Source organism: Patagioenas fasciata, chromosome W (genome assembly GCF_037038585.1).
Source record: "Patagioenas fasciata isolate bPatFas1 chromosome W, bPatFas1.hap1, whole genome shotgun sequence".
NCBI lineage: Eukaryota > Metazoa > Chordata > Aves > Columbiformes > Columbidae > Patagioenas > Patagioenas fasciata.
In genome coordinates, this window is record NC_092559.1 from 53,751,611 (window position 1) to 53,774,130 (window position 22,520).

Consider the following 22,520-nt stretch of genomic DNA (forward strand, 5'->3'; position numbering starts at 1 on the left):
TTACTTAGGAACACGACTGAAAACAGTCATTTCTGACCCCATCTCGTAAGTAAAAACCATGAGAAGAGGGAGGGAAGCACAGGGCTGCTTGCAGCGTGAGTGGGAAAAGTGGGGAGAAGGTTTTACAGCGCACTTAAAAGCAACTAGTAAAACAATTAACTCACATTCCTGACAAGCTGCTTGATTTTCAGAGGGGCAATACACAGAAGCACGTAATATGTACTGTAAAACTCACAGATAACACGTTGATAGCAAACATTAGCGTTCTCTACTGCTAATTTCAACACCAGTGCTTCCTTAGCTTCTAAGTTTTCAACCTGCTTATTGATGGCCTCTTGAAGATGGCCAATAATTGCATGTAATTCTCATTGGGACCCTGATTAATAGTTGCAAATGATTTGGCTGCTTTTTCAGTTTTCAGGCACCTTTATCATAGCTTAATATGCAAGGTCTGCTGACTGCCTCAGGATTTCAGAAACTAATAGCACCTGTAATTGTGGTGTGCCAATTAGTGTCTCTTCCAAGAGTTGGGGAATACCCACCGCTTTCAACGAATCCCCATCATTCCATCCTAAATGATCTATAGCTGTTACATTGCATAGGTCTAATTTTGCTTGAGTCTTTCATGGTTTTTATCTGATCTCGGGGCAACTCGTACACATACTCTTTTTCCTGTTAACTTTTGAAGAAAATGCCGCAAACCCCCATCCTCATCCGAGTCATCAGTTAACATGGACTTGAATGGTACTGGAGAATCATTAGTAACAGGGGGGTTCGGAACAGTGCACATTCTTGCCAATACTTTCTAGCATCATAATTTTTCATATAACCTGAGTCCACAGACGCATCCCCTTTCCCGTAACGATCAGCATGATTGCATTGCTGACTGCTGGATTCTCTTGCTATTAGATGATCTAATCTTTCACACAGTTCTTTTGCCCAGTTCTTATCTGGCGACTCCTTCTGCTCTCTCGTAGGAGTTAGAGGGGTAGAAAGCCGTAAAGGAGGATATAAATCAGTAAAAGGACTGATAGTACACTTATTTATGACTTTAGCCTTCTCAGCTTTCACAGTTTCTTTGGGCAAGTTGTCTGATTCCAATCCTTTGGACTTGCTGTTCTCATCAGGGTTGGGTAATAGTGTAGGAGGACACCCGCTCGGCATTTTTCCTCCCCCCGCTCTGGACTGCTGAACCATCGGGGGTGCCGAAGGTACAACAGGGGATGGAATAGGGAGGGTATCAAAGACACGAACTGGGTAAACTTCACAGCGACTTTCAGGATTCTTATCAGGCTGCAATGCTGCAAAAATTCCAGCAGCAGCAGACCGTTCAGCCTTAAGATCTTTTAAGGTGGTAATTATAAGCTTCCATGTAGTTACTAATGATTTAGCTTCTTTATCTCCATTGCTGATTTTATCCCATAGTTTCTGCCCTATATCGTCCCAAAGTTCAAGTTTAAAGCCTTCTCGGATTCTGCCGGGTAGCCGTTAGTTCTACACCAAACTAACAGTCTACATATGTTACTTTCTTAATATTTAAGTCCTCTAACAGAGAGAATATCAGGAGGAGCTTCACTCTTCCCTCCTCCTGCCCCAGCCGCTCACCTTTTCTGGTGATTTCTTCAACAAATTTGTCTGCAGAACGTCCGTACGCCTCCGCCCGTGTCGAGGGTTTTGATTGCGGGGTGACAATCAAACCCTGACAGATGTATTGTTAACCTCCTCTCCCCCCCACTTCCCCCTTTTGCCCCTCCCTCTCCCCCCTTCCCACTAAGGACAGGCGATCGGGAGGGAAAGAAGGACAGAGAGAAGAGAGTTGGAAAAATTAAAGATGTTTTACTAATGCTACTAATAAGAATAGAGAAAATAATACAAAATATACAAAACCAATCTTGAAAGTCTCAGCAACTGCAGAGCCAGCACCCAAAGTCCTGGATTAGACTCTGTAGCCAACCGGAGCTGGATTCAGTCTCTCACTAGGCCTCAGTTTGCAGGGACAACCAGCAAGGTCCTCTCCTAATGTCAGCCATGAGGAAAAAAGGGAAAAGGGAAAGGGCCGAGATCCTCGTGATCTCCCACTTTTATATGAAGTATTCACATGAATGGAATGTTATACACAGTTGGTCAGTCTCTTGGTCACCGGTTTCTCGTTGCCCCTCTCATGAGATGTCCATCCGTGCTTATCAATAAGTTTGCATTCCATTGCTAGGTTTACCAAAACATGTGTCTGGTTCTCCAGGAAAATGCAGCTAATATGAAGGCTTTAGCTGACAGGCAAAATTCACTAAAAGAGAAACTTGTTTTTTAACAAAACCAGGACAGCCTGGTTCTCAGTCCAGCTGATCTGCCTCCGGCTGGGCTGCTCCAGGCTTTTCCCCGATCACAGTGAGACGCCGTTCAGAGTATCACGTTGGGGTCACCTTTTTGGATGAATAAAGGACCCTGCACTCCGATTCAATGTGAATCACACTAGAGCCATTTATTACAGAAACAAGCCTCCTTATATATGCAACTATTCTTTGATCACGCGTCCATGCTCCAATCATGCATTCACTAATTGGATATCATCTATGTTCACAAGTTGTCCATGCGCTGGAGTCTCACTGCTGATAGGTCCGTTGATTTATGTCATGTTGAGGCCTTGTTATTGTAGAAATGCCTCTCTCCCACGGCAGGTCCTGTTCTCAGTTTTCTGAGTTGGCCTATTTCCTTTGGGCCTGGCTAGTTCAATAACAAATCTCCATCTAACAGAAACCCCTTCACACTTGCTGTTTAGAAACTGACGGTGTTTAAATGGTAAATAGTAGAATATATGATAGTCTAGTGCAAGTTAAGTCCATGAAACAAAATAAAACTAAAATGTGTTTATTATGACTTTCAACTGTAGATATAAGCTAGAAACTCATGAGAATTGTGATCAGGCCTAAACATCTATCTAGCTCTTTCTAGAGATTTGTGGAAGCTACAGCTACATAAGTTACAGCTTCACATGGCTGGCAAAAGAAACCTTTCCCCCTTTTTGTTTCCCACACCAACTGATTTATCATTTTGCTTGCAAGCACACTTAAAATGTTAGGGCAGGAACACGCTCACTTTTTTCTCGTAACTTTTTGTTGAGGACTGAAACCAGTTGACCTGAATAAATTTTTCTGTGGTCTGAATGAAGCTAGCAGCGTGGAAAAATCTTACCATTCAGATCCATCTGAATGTATATTTCAGCCACACAGTAAGCTGTATTGGTAGGTAGTGGACTGCTAAATGTGACCATTTTTTGCAACAGAGTGTTAGGTGATTAGCATAATTAGCACAGAGTATGCTATACGTATGGTAATGTTAAGTGTGTAAATGCCACCTATGGTGTAAAATTTATGTTGGGGTTGACAGGGCGGTGTAAAAGTATTGTGCTACAGCTGTGGGTCAAAGCCTCCGTTGCTTTATCTCCTTTTCTTGTGTTGATGAACGTCCCAAAATAAAGAGAAAAACAGGCAGAAATATAACAGGTAAGGGTTTGCACAAAACTGGACTGTTCAAATAAGAGGGACTGCTCTTAAAAAAAAAAAAAAAAAAGAAACCCCAAAACTACACACATGTGCATGAAAAAACAAAAGTTCCCCTCTTTTACTATACATTTTGTTTTGCATCATGCAGGCTACACATGTTGCTTTGTATGATGCTGTTATGATGGGAGGAGGGGTATCTTTGGGGAGAAAGGTAAGACTTTAGTAATTGTGCTTTAAGGAACAAAACCAAAGAAATTGAATTCAGCTTCTCCTTTCTGAATTCCAACCCGCATTTTTTTTTTAATCTCTTTTACTTATTGCACTTAGGGTCTAGGAATTAAATAGCCTTGAAGGTAACAGCATTATATGTAATGAAATCTCAACAGTGCAACAATCTTAAAGTTGCATGACTGGTTTTTAGAATAAGTGCCAAAAGTTCCTCTGTGGTTTTGTGTGTGGGTTACTACACTTATTCCTCAGGTTCCTCCCACCTCCTAAATGACTAAATTTTTTTATAAATTTAAAATAACTTATACAGATTTCTTGTTTTAAAGTAATACAGCATTGAAGTGAGCACATTTTTTTTAAACAACTGATGGGGAAATCTGTAAATTTTTTTGTTGCCTTAAACTGTTCATTCAGTCACAGGCCCTGGTTGTTGTGGGTGATTTTAACTTCCCTGATGTTTGCTGGAAGGACCATTCAGCCAGCCAGCCACAGTCCAGGAGGTTCCTCCAGTGCATTGATGATAACTTCCTCATGTAGATGGTGGAGGAGCCGACTAGGAGAGGTGCACTGCTGGATCTCATCCTCACTAACAAAGAGGGTCTGGTCGAAGCAGTAAAGGTCGAGGGCTGCCTGGGTTGCAGTGACCACGAGATGGTGGAGTTCAGCATCTTGTGTGGCAGGAACAGAATAGCAAGTAGAATTGCAACCCTGGACTTTGGCAGGGCTAATTTCGGCCTTTTCAAGCAATTGCTAGGGGAAATCCCATGGGCAAGACTGCTTGAAGGAAAAGGGACCCAAGAGAGCTGGATTGCATTCAGAGATTGCTTCTTCCATGCTCAGGATCAGAGCATCCCCACACGTAGGAAGTCGAGGAAGGGAGCCAGGAGGCCTGTGTGGTTGAATAGGGATCTGTTGGGTATGCTCAAGCAGAAGAGGCGAGTTTACAGGTCATGGGAGCAGGGACTGGCCACTTGGGAGGAATATAAGGCTGCTGTTAGAGGATGTAGGAAGGCAGCTAGGGTAGCCAAGGCCTCCTTAGAATTACAGCTGGCGAGAGGGGTCAAGGACAGCAAGAAGAACTTTTTCAAATACATAGCAGATAAAACTAATACCAGAGGCAATGTAGGCCCACTGATGAATGAGGTGGGTGCCCTGGTGGCAGAAGACACAGAGAAGGCAGAATTGCTGAATGCCTTCTTTGTCTCTGTCTACTCCGCTGGAGGCTGTCCTGGGGAACCCTGTACCCCTGAGACCCCGGATGAAGCCAGGTTAATGGAGGAGTTTGCTTTAGTTGATGAGGACTGGGTTAGGGAACAATTAAATAGTCTGGACATCCATAAATCCATGGGTCCAGATGGGATGCATCCGTGGGTGCTGAGGGAACTGGCTGAAGTCATTGCTAGACCGCTCTCCATCATTTTTGCCAAGTCTTGGGAAACGGGAGAGGTGCCTGAGGATTGGAGGAAAGCAAATGTCACTCCAGTCTTTAAAAAGGGCAAGAAGGAGGACCCGGGTAATTATAGACCGGTCAGCCTCACCTCTGTCCCTGGGAAAGTAATGGAACAGCTTATCCTTGGTGTCATCTCAAGGCATATCAGGGATAAGAGGGTCAATAGGGGCAGTCAGCATGGCTTCACCAAGGGGAAGTCGTGCTTGACCAACCTCATAGCTTTTTATGAGAATGTAACAAGGTGGATGGATGATGGCAGAGCCATGGATGTGGTCTACCTTGACTTCAGTAAAACCTTTGACACAGTCCCTCACAGCATCCTCACAGCTAAGTTGAGGAGGTGTGGTCTAGACAACAGAGTAGTGAGGTGGGTTGCAAACTGGCTTAAAGAGAGAAGCCAGAGAGTGGTGGTCAATGGTGCGGAGTCCAGTTGGAGGCCAGTATCTAGTGGAGTGCCTCAGGGGTCAGTACTGGGGCCAATATTATTCAATATATTCATTAACGATGTAGACGAGGGAATTGAGTGTACTATCAGCAAGTTTGCTGATAACACTAAGCTGGGAGGAGTGGCTGACACGCCAGAAGGCTGTGCTGCCATCCAGCGGGACCTGGACAGGCTGGAGAGTTGGGCGGGGGATAACCTGATGGAATTTAACAAGGGAAAGTGTAGAGTCCTGCATCTGGGCAGGAACAACCCCAGGTTCCAGTATAGGTTGGGGAATGACCTATTAGAGAGCAGTGTAGGGGAAAGGGACCTGGGGGTCCTGGTGGACAACAGGATGACCATAAGCCAGCACTGTGCCCTTGTGGCCAGGAAAGCCAATGGCATCCTGGGGTGTATTACAAGGGGGATGGTCAGTAGATCGAGAGAGGTCCTCCTTCCCCTCTACTCCACCCTGGTGAGACCCCATCTGGAATATTGTGTCCAGTTCTGGGCCCCTCAGTTCAAGAAGGACAGGGAACTGCTGGAGAGGGTCCAGCGTAGGGCAACAAAGATGATTAAGGGAGTGGAGCACCTCCCTTATGAAGAAAGGCTGAGGGAGCTGGGGCTCTTTAGTTTGGAGAAGAGGAGACTGAGGGGTGACCTTATTAATGTTTATAAATATGTAAAGGGTGAGTGCCACGAGGATGGAGTCAGGCTCTTCTCAGTGGCAAACAATGATAGGACAAGGGGCAATGGGATCAAGCTGGAACACAAGAGGTTCCACTTAAATTTGAGAAAGAACTTCTTCTCAGTGAGGGTAACGGAACACTGGAACAGGCTACCCAGGGAGGTTGTGGAGTCTCCTTCCCTGGAGACATTCAAAACCCGCCTGGACACATTCCTGTGCGACCTCACCTAGGCGTTCCTGCTCCAGCAGGGGGATTGGACTAGATGATCTTTTGAGGTCCCTTCCAATCCCAAACATACTGTGATATTGTGATACTGTGATATATTTTGCATTTGCGATTTTTTTCTTTTGTAGTCAGCTATAGGGAGGGATGGTGGTGACAGAATATAGTTCCCAGCACACTGACCTTGTGATGTAACTTCCTCACAGCCACAGGGAGTCCTTATGAATCAACTCCTAATCCTGATTGCAACAAAATCATGAAAGTGATTCCTGGTGATGTGTGTTTGCCAGCATAGATGAGAGAAGGAAGTGTTAGAAATAAATCAGTCCAGAGTGATGTTCTTCACAGGCTGGGGGAGCCTGTGTGTGAAGCTGGGGGTTTCCATTGTGTTCTGCCCCATGCGGCCTCAAGTGGAAAGACAATGAGAAGAGGGCTCGCTGTACAATGGTGAAAATAGTGCTCAGTACTGAGACGTGATGTCACCTCCACAGAAACTGAGAGAAGGGAGCTGGTTTAATAAAATCTCTCATATTTTATGTATACTTGTTACAGCAGGAGCATTTTTCCTCCTATTTCTAGAGATTCTAATAATTTAGGGTTTAAAGGGAAAATGGTTAATTTTGGAAATGTAGTAGGATTGGAAGTGAAATAAAATTGTCTGAATGATCAGGCTAGCCAAAAGTCGAAAGAAAAGATTGTTTTGTGGGGTTTAGTTGTTCATTTATTTGTTTAACTTTATTTTCCAGTTCTTCGTGGTTTAGAATAAACTTAAACATACTCTCACTATATGTGACAGGTATCTCTGATAACATGCATACACAAAGTCAAATGTGTGCTTTACTGCTTAGTGTGAATAGCAAGCAAACTGAGAAATGAGACTTCTGACAGATGCAGCACTGTCTTTTGGAGAAATATTGAGATGGGGGAGCCATGACTGGCAGCAGATTCAGTGCTGGGGGGAGCGGTGACCTGATATGATTGTGTCCAACACTAAGATCAGTTTTGCTTCAGTGCAAAGCTATTAAGAAGGAAGCTTCTTAGGCAACAGCAGATGGTACAACAAGCAGCTGGTAGGGAATACTTGGAAGAAACTGAACACTGTTTCATAACATGTTAATTCCTTTCATTTTTCTATATGTTAGTTTTGCTGTCTCCTAGAAACATCATTTAGGAAATGGTATCCCCTAAAAGGCTCTGGATAAATAATTTGTCTTGACTGTTTTCTGTTCCTTGAAAAATTTGTATTTGGATTTTGTGCTACTCCATATACAGATTAAGTTTCTGCCATCCCAGGATTACAGATGAAAAGGCTTAAAATGCTCCTTTTAATCACACAGGAAGACAATTATATATTTGAGGAAAGGGCACTGAGAGCTTAAATGAAAAGTTGGACCTCGAGGAAAACTGACATTTATGGAACAACACAATAAATAGTTTTTAATGTATTACCTAGTAGAAGCTCTTAGTCAAGTTAAAATAAGATAAAACAATTATATTCAGATGTTTTAAAATCATTAGGTTTAGATATTGAAGCCCATTGCATACTCTGCTCAGTAGAACTCCTGGAAACTTTAGAGCAAAGAAACTGGTGAAGGGTCTGGAGCACAAGTCTTATGAGGAGTGGCTAAGGGAACTGGGGTTCTTTAACCTGGAGAAAAGAAGGCTGAGGGGAGAGCTTTTTGCTCTCTATGACTATCTGAAAGGAGGCTGTAGTGAGTTGGGTGTTGGTCTCTTCTCCCAAGTAGCAAGCAATAGGATGAGAGGAAATGGCCTCAAGTTGCGCCAGGGAGTGTTTAGACTGGATATTAGGAAAAATGTCTTCACCGAAAGGGTTGTCAAGCATTGGAAAAAGCTGCCCTAGGAAGTGACTGAGTCACCATCCCTGGAGGTTGTGTGAGACAATGCAGGGACATTGCAAGAAGCAATCAGAGGCCACGAATGCAATTCCAAAGAGCAAATTTATTTCAGTTACCTTGCTAGTGGGGGACCTCTGAAACAGCTCCTGGGCAGAGGTGACACAAGCGGAGATGCAGGCACCGCAGAATTCAGTCCTGGTAGATCACTGGGCCTGCTGCATTTGCCTGTATTTCAAGGCTTCAAACAGGCACAGCCTTCCACTCAGGCATAATGATAAGGTGCTTTAGAGTTTCTCACAGGCCTGTGTTATCTAACACAGAGGTTCTACTTGTCAACCACAAAAGGTCAGTTAAACAATTAGTGTGATGTATGTGCTTTTTCTACACCGCAGCTGCAGTTGCTTGAGTGCATTTACAATTGGCCTCCTTGCCATTCTTGCACGATTCCCACACAGAGGTATTTAAAAGACACGTAGATGTGAAGGGGTTTCGTTAGAAGGAGATATGTTGTTGAATTAGTCAGGCCCAAAGGAATCTCAAGGCCACTTTGAGAAGCTGAGAACAGAATCTGCTGTGAGAAAGAGGGGCGTTTCTTCATTAACAGGGCCTCAGCATGGCGTGAGTCGTCGGACCTATCATCGGTGGGGCTCCAGCATGTGGACTGCCCATGATACTCCTTTAGCGAATCCATGCTTGGAGCGTGGATTCGTGATTAGAGAATAGTTGCATATATAAGGAGACATGCTTCTGTAATAAATGGCTTTGGCGTGATTCACATTGAATCGGAGTGCTGAGTCCTTTATCGTTCCAGCAAATGGTGACCCCGACGTGATACTCCGAACGGCGTCTCACTAAGGTCGGGGGAAAGCCTGGAGCGGCCCAGCCGGAGGCGGCTCAGCTGGACTGAGAGCCGGACGGAGACGTACGGACGTTCCGCGGATAAATTTTGTTGAAGAAGGCCCCGGGAAAGGTGAGCGGCTGGGAGCAGGAGGAGGGAAGAGTGAAGTTATGGGGCAGAATATATCCTCTGAGGAAGAAGCTATAGTTAAAATCCTCCTGCATATTCTCTCTATGAGAGGACTTAAATATGAAGAAAGTAATATACGTAGACTGTTGGTTTGGTGTAGAACTAACGGCTACCCGACAGAAGCTGAGAAAGCTTTTAAAATTGAACTTTGGGACGATATAGGGCAGAAATTATGGGATAAGATTAGCGACGGAGATAAAGAAGCTAAATCATTAGCGACTACATGGAAGCTTATAATTTCCACCTTAAAAGAATTTAAGGCTGAGCGGGCTGCGGTTACTGGAATTTTTGCAGCGTTACAGCCTGATAAGAACTCTAAAAATAACTGTGAAGCTTACCCAGTTCGTGTTTTCGATACCCTTCCTGCTCCATGCCCTGTTGTGCCTTCGGCACCCCCGATGATACAACAGTCTGGGGCGGAGGGAGGAAAATTACCGAGTGCATGGCCTCCTGTACCATCACACGACCCTGGAGAGACCAAGAAGTCCAAAGAACTGGAGTCAGATAATTTGTCAAAAGGACTGGTGAAAGTTGAGAATGCTAAAGTCGTAAATAAGTGTAATATCAATTCTTTTACTGATTTGTGTCCGCCTTCACCGCTTTCTATCCTTCTAACTCCTACAAGAGAACAGAAGGAGCCGCCGGATAAGAACTGGGCAAAAGAACTGTGTGAAAGATCAGATCAGTTATTAGCGAGTGAATCCAACAGTCAGCAATATCAAGCTATGAGAGAGGTGCCTGAAACCAACAAAGCAGCCAAATCATTTGCAACTATTAATCAGGGTCCCAATGAGAATTACATGCAATTTATTGACCACCTTCAAGAGACCATCAATAAGCAGATTGAAAACTTAGAAGTTAAGGAAGCACTGGTGTTGAAATTAGCAGTAGAAAATGCTAATGTTTGCTATCAGCATGTTATTTGCGAATTTTACAGTACATATTATGTGTTCCTGTGTACCGTCTCTCTGAAAATCAAGCAGCTTGTCAGGAATGTGAGTTAATTGTTTTACTAGTTGTTTTTAAGTGCGCCATAAAACCTTCTGCAAGCAGCCCTGTGCTTCCCCCCCGCCTCCCCCCCCCCCACCAAAAGGTTTTTACTTGCAAGATGGGGTCACGAATGATTATTTTCAGTTGTGTTCCTAAAAAATCGGTATTGGGAGGTGTTTTAAAACATAGAAAAGCACTCGGACAAGAAATCATTAAATCTTTTCAGACAGTTTTACAGGCAGGGCGATTTGAACTTCAACAAGCTGAGAGAGAGTTAACTGATAACACACAGATCAGAAAACTTGTTAACATCTGCGAGATGCTTTCCTTATTAACCTGTTTTCTTTGTGGGTATATGTTTAAGCATGTTGCAATTTTGATAGGTCTTTGTTACATGGTACGATAAGTTCACAGTCTGTTAAATCATGAGATTCCATTGACTCAAAATGTGCATTTTGTGATAATACAGAAGAACATGAATAATTTAGTTCTTTACTGCATGAATGTGATGTCTATCCCTGTTTCTCTATTAGGACGGGATGTATTAGGACAACTAGGAGCAACTCTGGTGACAAAACAACAGCATTTCTAGAAGCGGCCATTGATGATGGGCGACCAGTACTGAAATTACAGTGGAAAAATGATGATCCAGTATGGGTAAATCAATGGCCGCTCAGTAACGAAAAACTCGCCCATGTCGAAGAGCTAGTACAGGAACAGCTTGAAAAAGGGCATTTAGAGCCGTCTACAAGTCCCTGGAATACTCCTGTGTTTACTATTCAGAAAAAATCAAAGAAATGGAGGTTGTTACATGATCTTCGAAAAATTAATGATACCATGGAAGACATGGGAGCATTACAGCCGGGATTACCATCCCCTGTCATGATTCCAGAAAACTGGCAGATCTTAATAATTGACTTGAAAGATTGTTTTTTCACCATTGCTTTGCATCCTGATGACTGTAAACATTTTGCATTTTCCATAAATTCTGTAAATAAGGCTGAACCTGCGAAAAGGTATCAATGGGTAGTTTTGCCACAGGGAATGAAAAATTCCCCAACTGTGTGTCAGATTTATGTAGCTTGGGCCTTGCAATCAATCAGAAAATCTCATCCTGAGTTAGTGATTTACCACTACATGGATGACATATTAATAGCTGGGGAAACTTTTTCGACTGATTTGTTGATAAATGAAGTATCTGATACCTTGCAGCATAGAGGATTGCTAATTGCTCCAGAAAAGGTACAAATTCAACCAGCATGGAAATATCTTGGTTGGGAAATTGCTCAGTCCACAGTGAAACCTCAGAAAATAGCATGTCGGCCTGTCATTCAATCCTTAAATGATGTGCAGAAACTAGTGGGTGATCTGAATTGGGTCCGGACCATTTGTGGGATCACTAATGAGGATTTAGCTCCAATTGTAAAACTGCTAAAAGGGGATAGTGACATTAGCTCTCCTAGAACGCTTACTGCTGAGGCGGAAGTTGCTCTGAAAAAGATTATATCCAAACTTGTAAAAGCTTTCAGCCATAGGTGGAACCCAGATTATGTAATCGGACTACTAATTGTAAACAATACTAACTATCCTTTTGCTCTCATAATGCAATGGACAACTGGTAAGGAGCCGTTAAAGATCTTAGAGTGGGTGTTTTTGCCTTTTCAACTCAAACGAACCATTACAACCAGGGTTGAGGTCTTTGCTCAGCTTATAATGAAAGGTAGGCAGAGAATAGTCAAAATTTCAGGGGCTGAGCCTGCATATATCATTGTTCCCCTTGTTTCAGAATATTTACAGTGGGCTTTGCAGAACTTCTTACCTTTTCAGATTGCGTTACTAGATTCTCAAGCCTTAATTAAGACATTTTCCCCTCCACACAAGTTAATGTCAGTTTTGAATATGGGATCAATGGAGGAGGGTCCCCCTCTTCTCTCAGAATTTCCTGTTAAAGGACCCACAGTGTTCACTGACGCAGGGGGTAAAATGCAGAAAGCAGCAATTACATGGAAAACAGATGGAAAATGGCACAATGTGATACTAACTGACCTGAAAGGATCAACTCAGCATTTGGAACTCAGGGCTGTAATAGAAGTGTTTATCAGATTTGCTCATAGCCCAGTGAATATTGTTTGTGATTCTTTGTATGTGGTAGGTGTGGTAGCTCGCATTGAAAGATCATTGCTCAAAGAGGTTCAGGATGCACAACTGATGTCTTTGTTCAAGCAACTATGGTTGTTGGTCGAAGAGAGACAACACCGATACTTCATAACACATATCCATAGTCATCTGACAATTCAAGGCGATTTAGCTGAAGGAAACCACCAAGCTGATTTTCTTGTATCTCCTGCCTCGGTTCCACCTCCAGTAGATAGGTTTGGGCAAGCAGTACGCTCTCACAGTTTCCTCCATCAGTCTGCTCAGGTCTTACAGCAGCAATTTTCATTGTCTGAAAGTGAAGCCCGAGGTATTGTTAAAAGTTGTGCAGATTGTCAGCGCATCTCAGTAGGGCTGGGTGCAGGAGTCAATCCAAGAGGATTAGGAGCCTTGGAATTGTGGCAAATGGACGTCACACATGTCCCTGAATTTGGCAGGCTGAAGTATGTGCATATGTCTATTGATACATATTCTTTCGCCATATGGGCCACTGCTCAGACTGGTGAAACTAGTTCACATGTGCAACGACATTTACGTTCTGCTTTTGCAGCTTTGGGAGTTCCTGCACAGGTCAAGACAGACAACGCACCTGGTTATATCGCCAAAGCTACTGCCACCTTTTTTCAGTTGTGGGGTGTTAAGCATATTACAGGGATACCAAATTCTCCTACTGGTCAGGCCTTGGTAGAAAGGATGAATCGAACTCTCAAGCATCAGCTTGACAAACAAAAAGGGGGAACTGACTGTACTACTCCACATGACAGACTAAGCAAAGCATTATATGTCTTGAACTTTTTACGCCTTCCGCAAGGATTTGACATTCCACCTATGATTCGTCATGGAACAAGCTTAAAAGGACACTTGACAGACCTTAGAGAAAATCAGTGTCAGGTCAAAATACGCAATGGAGTTACTGGTGAATGGGAGGGTCCTTTCCAATTAATAACTTGGGGAAAGGGTTATGCTTGTGTCATTACAGACCAAGGATCAAAATGGATTCCTGCGAAATGGATCAAGCCGTGGCTGAATAAAGACAACAAAGATTCGACAGATGCAGAAGGACAGGAGGGAGATAAGTTGTGAGAATTGTCTCAAATGTAAACCATGAATTCTTATTCAGTGTTATAGATGCTCTTAGACCCAGCGATCTAAAAGCTTATTAGTAAACAGATAAGGTACCTTCCATAGAGAATGCTAATTTGAACAGATAGTAAGAGTTCCAAAAGGGTGATATTACAATTAGATAATCTATGCATAGATAAGGTAAAAGTATAAGATATTTCTACCATGGTAACCTAATTTAGCAACTGGTAAGGTTTTAAAAGAGATATTAAGATTAAGCTATAGATCTTTTAAATAGGTTAATATAAGTTTTAAGATATTAATTCAATAATTAGCATATGAATAGGTTAATATAAGTTTTAAGATATTAAGTCAATAATTAGCATACGCTGATTGTATTAAGTAAGTTACTCTATGAACTGCGCAGTTATAGATCTTTTAGGAATTTAAGAGAATATATTGTATAAAGTTGTCTGACTATTCTAAAATAGTGCGTTGGTAAGGTTGTCATAAGTAGAATTAAGGTTTTATATATGATATGAAGGTTTGACTATAAGCAGATAGTTGTTTAATCTTATTAAGTAAGGTTTAGCTACATTATATGTAATTGTAATTATGTTGTTAATCATGTGTCCTATGTTGCAGTGTATTTCAAAGACGATTCAGCATGCTGTTTAAGGGGCCTGACTAGTTCAAGAACAAAAAGGGGGAATTGTGGAGGGGTTTCATTAGAAGGAGATATGTTGTTGAATTAGTCAGGCCCAAAGGAATCTCAAGGCCACTTCGAGAAGCTGAGAACAGAATCTGCTGTGAGAAAGAGGGGCGTTTCTTCATTAACAGGGCCTCAGCATGGCGTGAGTCGTCGGACCTATCATCGGTGGGGCTCCAGCGTGTGGACTGCCCATGATACTCCTTTAGCGAATCCATGCTTGGAGCGTGGATTCGTGATTAGAGAATAGTTGCATATATAAGGAGACATGCTTCTGTAATAAATGGCTTTGGCGTGATTCACATTGAATCGGAGTGCTGAGTCCTTTATTGTTCCAACACGTAGATGTGGCACTTAGGGACATGATTTAGTGGTGGACTTGGCAGTGTTAAGTTAATGGTTGGACTTGATGGTCTTTTTCTATCTAAATGATTATATGATTCAGTCATTTTCAGTATGATTGAGGAGTTTGACCTGCTATAAAGAATGCATTAATGTTTTCATAAATTACTGAAAAGTAAAAAAATTGACTTTGCTCCTCAGCTGGTGTAAATTGTCATAGGTTCATGAACTATTAGAGACTTACAAGTCTATGCTAACTGTAGACATGCTCTTTGATTTCCAGGAAATATCAGAGTCTAGAGTCCTTTATTTCTTTACTGCTCTACCCAGAAAATTCTGTAGTTAGGCTTCTCCACCGAAAACTGTGGTTCAGCTCTGACCTGAATGGACCATGTCTTTGGAAGAAAAGATACTTCACTCTCCATATCCATTCATTTCTCAATCTCTTTGTTGGAATGGTCAGCAAGGATATCAGTTGTGATGGTGCTTTTTTATAATATGGACACCTGCCCACTAGGAAATGGATTAAGACCACCAATTCATTTCATATAATCTACTAAGTTGGTGTCAGACTGTAAACAACTTGTGGTTACTATTGTTCCTGGTTGAGTTAGAACTAGTGTCCTGTTACCAAGAAAGTGTCCTATTTCAGGAAGAATCTAATGAATTTTATGTTTAATTAGAAAGTTTGAATTACGTGTACAAGTTTTGACTGTTTTATATTCTTGTGCATTTTTTTGCTTCTTATATTTTCTATTGAGTTTATACAGTTATTTTTTTTACTGCACTTTCTCAACTGAATTTTTCAACCCAGAGAGGCACCAAGGAAGTGCATCCAAAATACGTAATTATTTTTTTAGCAAGAAATCTATTTCACCTCATCGGAAATATAGTTTTTCTGCCTTTAGGTAATACAGATGCATACGTGTAAAATCGGCTTTTATTTATTTTCAGAAATAAAAGGGTTTTACTCTTGAAGTCACAAGCATAGAATCATTTTGGTTGGAAAAGACCTTTAAGATCATAGTCCAACCATTAACCTAGCAATGTCAAGTCCACCTCTAAACCCTATCCCTAAGAACCTCATCTATGTGTCTTTTAAACACCTCCAGGGATGATGACTCAACTGCTTCACTTGGCAGCCTGTTCCAGTGCTTGACAACCCTTTTGGTGAAGACATTTTTCCTAAAAAAATTTTCCTAATATCCAATCTAAACCTCCCCTGGTGCATCTTGAGGCCATTTCCTCTCATCCTACTGCTTGCTACATGGGAGAAGAGACCAACACCCACCTTGCTACAACCTCCTTTCAGGAGTTGTAGAGAGCAATAAGGTCTTCCCTGAGCCTCCTTTTCTCCAGGCTAAACAACCCTAGTTCCCTCAGCTGCTCCTCATAAGACTTGTTCTATAGACTCTTCATCAGCTTCTTTGCTCTTCTTTGGACATGCTCCAGCACCTCAATGTCTTTCTAGTAGTGAGGGGCCCAAAACTGAACACAGTATTTAATGTGGGGCCTCACCAGTGCTGAGTACAGTGGAATGATCACTTCCCTAGTCCTGCTGGCCACACTATTTCTGATACAAGCCAGGATGCTGTTGGCCTTCTTGGCCACCTAGGCACGCTGCTGGCTCATATTCATCTGGCTGTCGACCAATACCCCCAAGTCCTTTTCCACTGGGCAGCTTCCCAACCACTCTTTCGTGAGCCTGTAGTGTTGCATGAGGTTGTTATGACCCAAGTGCAGGACCCAGCACTTGGCCTTGTTGATTCCTTGTAAAAAAACTAGACAGCAAATTAACAAGTAGTTAATTTCGGCTGTCACTCATTGCCTCCTTTAGGATCAAGATCTGCTAGTGTAGCAGAGGTCAAACTTGATCCTAAACCTACTCAATATGAAATAGAACAAACTTGCTAGTAGCAGGTTCCAGAGTTTTTTATCAGCATGTTAATGTAATACCATGTAAATATTGAACAATATTGAGAAAAGTATATTTGAAGAAAATTACATTTGAGTTAGAAATGAGTACATGAACTAAATGACCCAGTGGATTCAAAATTCTTAGTAAGTCAATGGAAACCTGTCAGTCAGAAATTGTGCCAATGAAAATTATAAATAGAGTTTTATACTTGTATCTTTGGAATTTGCATCACTTATTCCCTCAGCAAGTTTGCAGATGACACCAAGCTGAATGGTGCAGCTGATATGCTTGAGGGAAGGGATGCCATCCGGAGGGAGCTTGACAGGCTCAAGGAGCAGGCCAATGTGAACCTCATGAGGTTCAACAAGGCAAAGTGCAAGGTTCTGCACCTAGGTCAGGGCAATCCTCAGTACAGATTAGGTGATGAATTGATTGAGAGCATTCCTGCAGGGAAGAACTTAGGGTTACTGATGAATGAAAAATTGGACAAGAGCTGGCAATGCACACTTGTAGCTCAGAAAACCAACTGTATCCTAGGCTGCATAAAAAGAAATATGACCAGTGCGCTGAGTGGCATAATTCTCCCCCTCTAGTCCATTCTCATGAGACCCCACCTAGAGTCCTGTGTCCAGCTCTGGGGACACCAGCACAAGACAGGGACGTGTTGAACAGGGTCTAAAGGAGGACCATGAAAATGGTCAGAGGGCTGGAATGCTTCTCCTATGATGAAAGGCTGAGAGAGTTGGGGTTTTTCAGCCTGGAGAAGAGAGAATTACAGTGAGACCTTATAGCAGCCTTTCAAAATATAAAGGGAGCTTATAAGAAAGATGGAGAGAGACTTTTTAGCAGGGCCTATAGTGATAGAAGGGCTAACCATTTTAAACTCAGAGGGTAGGTTTGGATTTCACATAAGGAAGAAACGCTTTACTGTGAGGGTGGTGAGACACTGGAACAGGTTTCCCAGAGAAGTCATAGATGCCCCATCATTGGAAGTGTTCAAGGTCAGGTTGGAAAGGGCTTTGAGCAACCTAATCTAGTTGAAGATGTCCCTGCCCACAGCAGGGGGGTTGAACTAGATGATCTTTAAAGGTCCCTTCCAAGCCAAACCATTCTATGATTCTTTGATCAGTGTTGTGCCAATGTATACTTGAGGTGAACGATTTTGATTTTCTAAGTGCTTCTTGCGTAATATGCACCAAAGCATTTTATTGTGTGATTGTTGAGTGTCATTGTTTAACCCTGGTAGGCAGCTAGACACCACACAGCCACTTGCTCACTCCTCCCAAGCAGGATGGGGTAGAGAATCAGAAGGGTAAAAGTGAGAAAACTCATGGGTTGAAATAAAGACATTTTAATAATTAAAAAAAGAAAAAAATAAAAATCCCCAACAACAAAGAGAGAGGGGGAAAAACCCCAAACCAAGAAAAAGATGTGATGAAAAAGAAAGCAATTGCTCATCGCTAACTGACCGATGCTCAGTCAGTCCCCAAACAACAGCAGCCCCTGCCAGCCTCCACCCCCCTGGTTTTATTGCTGAGCACAATGGCATATGGTATGGAATATCCCTTTGGTCGGTTGGGGCCAACTGTCCCAGCTGTGTACCCTCCAAGCATCTTGTGCATTCCTGGGCCTACTCCCTGGTGTGGCAGTATGAGAAGCAGAAAAGGCCTTGAAACTGTGTTCAGCATAACTAAAACATCCCTGTGTTAGCACCACAGTTTTAATCACAAATCCAAAATATAGCCCTATGAAAGCTACTATGAAGAAATTTAACTCTATCCTGACCAAAACCAGTACATTCTCCACCCCTTATTACATATCATTTACATGATTCTCAGGTCCCTCACTATCCAATACATCCCCATTAATCAACTCCCCCCTTTCCATCATTTGATATTTGCACAGATATTGTTCCCTTAGTCTTTGGACCAGTCTTGTAAAATGTCTGTAAAATTTTTGTATATGTTTGTTGAGTTTGTTTAGTCCATGACTTTGGGCTCCATCTGTTATGGTGGTCACTCAGGACAGAAGAGGTGGTATGTTGCATGGAGTTATTTGTCAGCAAAGCCAACTCAGGTCTTCCAGTAATTTGGGTTTAAAGGGGAAATGCAAATGGAAGAGAAATAGCAGTGGGCAGAATTACTGGGCTACTTAATAACATAGATGCAATCATAGTAAAGTTGGCCTTCAGAGTGTCTGTGTGTACATGCTAAGGGTTGGGAGTTGTCCGAAAAGCAGGAATTAAGAGTTGTCCAACAATAAAAATACTAAAAATGCACCTTAACAAGGCACCAGCTTTGGGCTACTGAGATCTCTCCATGATAAGTAGTTCCTCCAGGGTTACTACTTACATGATGATGTGCCTAGGGATGCTGTCTGCAAGGCATGAAGCCCATTGTCTTTCAGTACATCTTTTCAGTACATCTCACTGATGCCTAAATGAATTAATACCTAGACTCTATCTTTTACCCAGCTCCTGCCTTGTCTAAGGTGCTATAAGTCACTACAGTGGAAGTTGTAATACAGCTAAACAAGGAAAACAGAAATTCTAATGTTTTCTCCTACATGCATGAGTCAGAACTAGTCTGAGCCTGAAGCTGACTTCTCTCTCATGTCACTGAGTGCTATCTTGTCACAAGTGGTCTCATGTATATAAAACCACATTTCTGTCCCTTTTAGTTGTGTCAACTAGCCTATCAATCCCAAAGTAGTTCCATTATTTTTAATTACTTTTCCAGAGATTGTTTGGCACAAATGAAATAAATATTTCTAGTTGTAGCTACAAAAAGGAAGGCTTTTTCTTTTTTTGTGAGGTTGTGGTATACCTACATTGAATAAAATTTGCCTTTCTCAGTGTTTTACTACTTGAGGCCGCCATGTCTCTGTGAGTTGCAATTTTAATGTATGTTACATTTCAAAAATAACTTTTCATTAATTGTGAAAGAAAAAAAAAAACTTTTTCTTTATATTTATTACAGACAACAGAAATTGGAACACTTATGTTATAAGTCAGGAGAACTCATCACAGAAGCAGGTTACATGGACCACGTAGGCATAAGGCCAGGTTGGATGGGGCTTTGAGCAACCTGGTCTGGTGGAAGGTGTCCCTTGCTCATGGAAGAGGAGTCAGAAGTAGATGATCTTTAAGGTCCCTTCCAATCCAAACCATTCTATCATTCTATGATAACAGGTATTTGGTTATAAACATTTTATATTCTCATGGTTCAGCTTGTGTCGTTTAAATTACATTGTAGTCTGTGTTTTTTTCCTCCTTTCTGATTTTGACAGATTATAGAATATCTTTATCCTGGTTTAATTACCACTCCTTTGGACTGTTTCTGGGAGGGAGCAAAGCTACAGTCAGGAACTGCCTATCTATTGTAAGCATGCTGTTTTTATAAATTTCCAGTCCTTCTGATTTTAATAGTAAAATGATGCATGATTTTGAGTTGCATCCCAATGCTTATTCAGATTCTGGTTTAACCAAAAAAAAAAAAAAAGTAGTGTCTTTGCAGAAAATGTGCATGGATTTTTTTTTTAACTGAACAAAGATGTTTATTTTTCTTAAATATGATTTGTATGCATCAGTTTAAGTCCTGTGTCATTACTTTTCTCATTCTGCTAGCATGCAAAATGAGATATAAATTTTGAACTCAAGCTTTTTAAATGGTGTGCTTTTTTTGAAATAAACTTTCCCCCCATTTTGTTTTTTTTTTTTTTGTTCCCCCCACATACATAAACATTGCCTGAGAATTCATTTCTAATAAATTAATTTCTAAGAAAATCTAGGTCTTGGGTAAAAACTCAAGTCTACCTAAGGAATAAAACTCAAATCTTTTGCTTATGAGATCATTAAAGAAACCAAATATATATTTTATGGGTAGTTTCTCACAATTTGCAAGTGTGATATTATATGCCCTGGATCATTCAAAGAGTTAATTGTTAATCTCTCCAGGCATTTTCTGTTAATTATGCAAGAGTCAGCATTTGAGTTATTGTTTCTGTCCTGGTTTGCATGTCTCTGTGAAAGCAATTTGCAATGGCTATCTCCTAATGTTTAATGTACAGTTTTAGATGGGGAAATAAGAGGGGTTGCATTTTCTGTTTGGGAGATTTCAAATAAAGAATTAAGCCTGGTTAAGCAGATACAGTGTGGTTTGAATCACAGAATAAGGAATCCAAAAAGCCTTTGTAGTCTGTCAACATCACAAATTCATAAGTGGAAGGTGGGAGACGTGACAGTGATAGCGATGACAGCCATGGTAGCAGGAAAACTTGATGGTTGATAGTCAAGCAGCCAGGGCACTTGCAGGAGCACAGAATTGTTACAGATAAACAAAGATCAGCTATATTGATTGATTACATTTGCAAGATTATTATTAGACTAGCAAGAAGTAATCTGATACTATGTGAAAGGATTTCTTTCATCAACCTCCTCCCTTCTTTCCCTCTCCCCTCCTTCCAAATTCTTTGAAGTAGCAGTTGGCTGCTTTTTTGTTGTTTAGGTGCTTGATGGTTTGTTTTACTTGATTTGTAAATGAAAGTATTTTTAATATGTGAATATTCCCTTTTATACAGTAAATTGCTATGTAAGTACTGACTCTTTTTCTTAACATCGCCATAGGGCTACAAGAAAAGTATACATAAACAAATATAATTAAAACATGCATTTCATTTTATGAAACCACCTTACCAGAAAGGGTTATAGCTTGTAATAGAAAACAACTTCATCATTTGTGCAAATACAAATTAAAAAAATATTTTTCAGTACTTATTTTGTCTTTTTTGTCATTTTCCCTGGTTTCTTTTACAGAGGGAAACCTCCTTTGCAGTGGATCAACTTTGATCCATTAGAATTCTTAGAAGAGTTACAGAAAATAAACTACCAAGTGGAGAGCTGGGAAGAAATGCTGAATAAAGCAGGGGTTGATCATGGTTATATGGATTGACCTTGTCTGAATCCTGCTGATCCCGATTGCCCAATCACAGCTCCCAACAAAAATTCCACCAAAGTAAATTTGCTTATCTTCGTGTAGATCTTTTCGAGGGAGGCTCTGTATGTGTGGTGAGAGAAAAGGGTACCATTCCCTTCCAAGTAATATATATTTTATGTTCTTCTGTGATTTCATTATTCAGTTCCTATTATATACCATTAGCCCAGAGTCACTAACTTTCCCTCAGCCTGTGATGCAATATTAATCACACATTTAAAGTGAGATTACAGGTCTCAGCTACTGGCTGGTTGTGGCACTGTGATGACGCACCATTTCAGCAGGCAACATGCCTCAGGCAGACACAGTCACTCCTGGAATACAGTTGCCACTGTACGCTGACACTGTGCAGCAAGATCTTCCTTCAAGTAGGGCCAGTTTTGTTTACCTAACTTTATATATCCCTTTCTTAGTCTCACTAGGCTTTGGAGAAGTTGCTGTCTGGTGGGCTAGTTTGCCTGCTCCATTTGTTGAACACATTTCTCTTTGTAGACTTCCTAGATGATCTTCAGTGTCTGTTATTTCAATACACAAGGTATTGATTTGGGATATGAATTTGTCGGAAGTTGTGCAACTGATTAATTGCTTCTTTAAAACTTTGTTCTAGTCCCTTGATGTGGCTCTTGTTTTGAGTGGTGGATGCTATGGACTATCAAGAAAATACATGCATTGGCAGGAGGAATTGATTATAGGTGCTATAATCAAGAATAGTTCTGGTAAACTTGTCAGGTAAGAAAACAAATGTTTGCAGAAAATTTAAATTTTTTTCTTTGTTAGAATTTGGGGTTTTTTTGTCGGGGACCAGATCATGCAAAATCATCAGCCTTTCAGAATCTGTGAATGATGTGTATTATGAACCCTGGTCTGGGAGGACGTCCCTGATGAGGACAGAATTTAACAGAGTGAATAGACAGTTGTTTCAATTTAAGGAGGTGTCATTGCAGCCTGCTTCTAACCA

The 22,520-nt window shown here is 41.4% G+C and overlaps 1 pseudogene; it reads left to right on the top strand.

The window, feature by feature from the left end:
* Nucleotides 1-19,475: 19,475 nt before the first annotated feature.
* LOC136115729 (protein patched homolog 1-like) overlaps nucleotides 19,476-22,520 on the top strand; it is a 69,133-nt pseudogene continuing 66,088 nt past the window's right edge.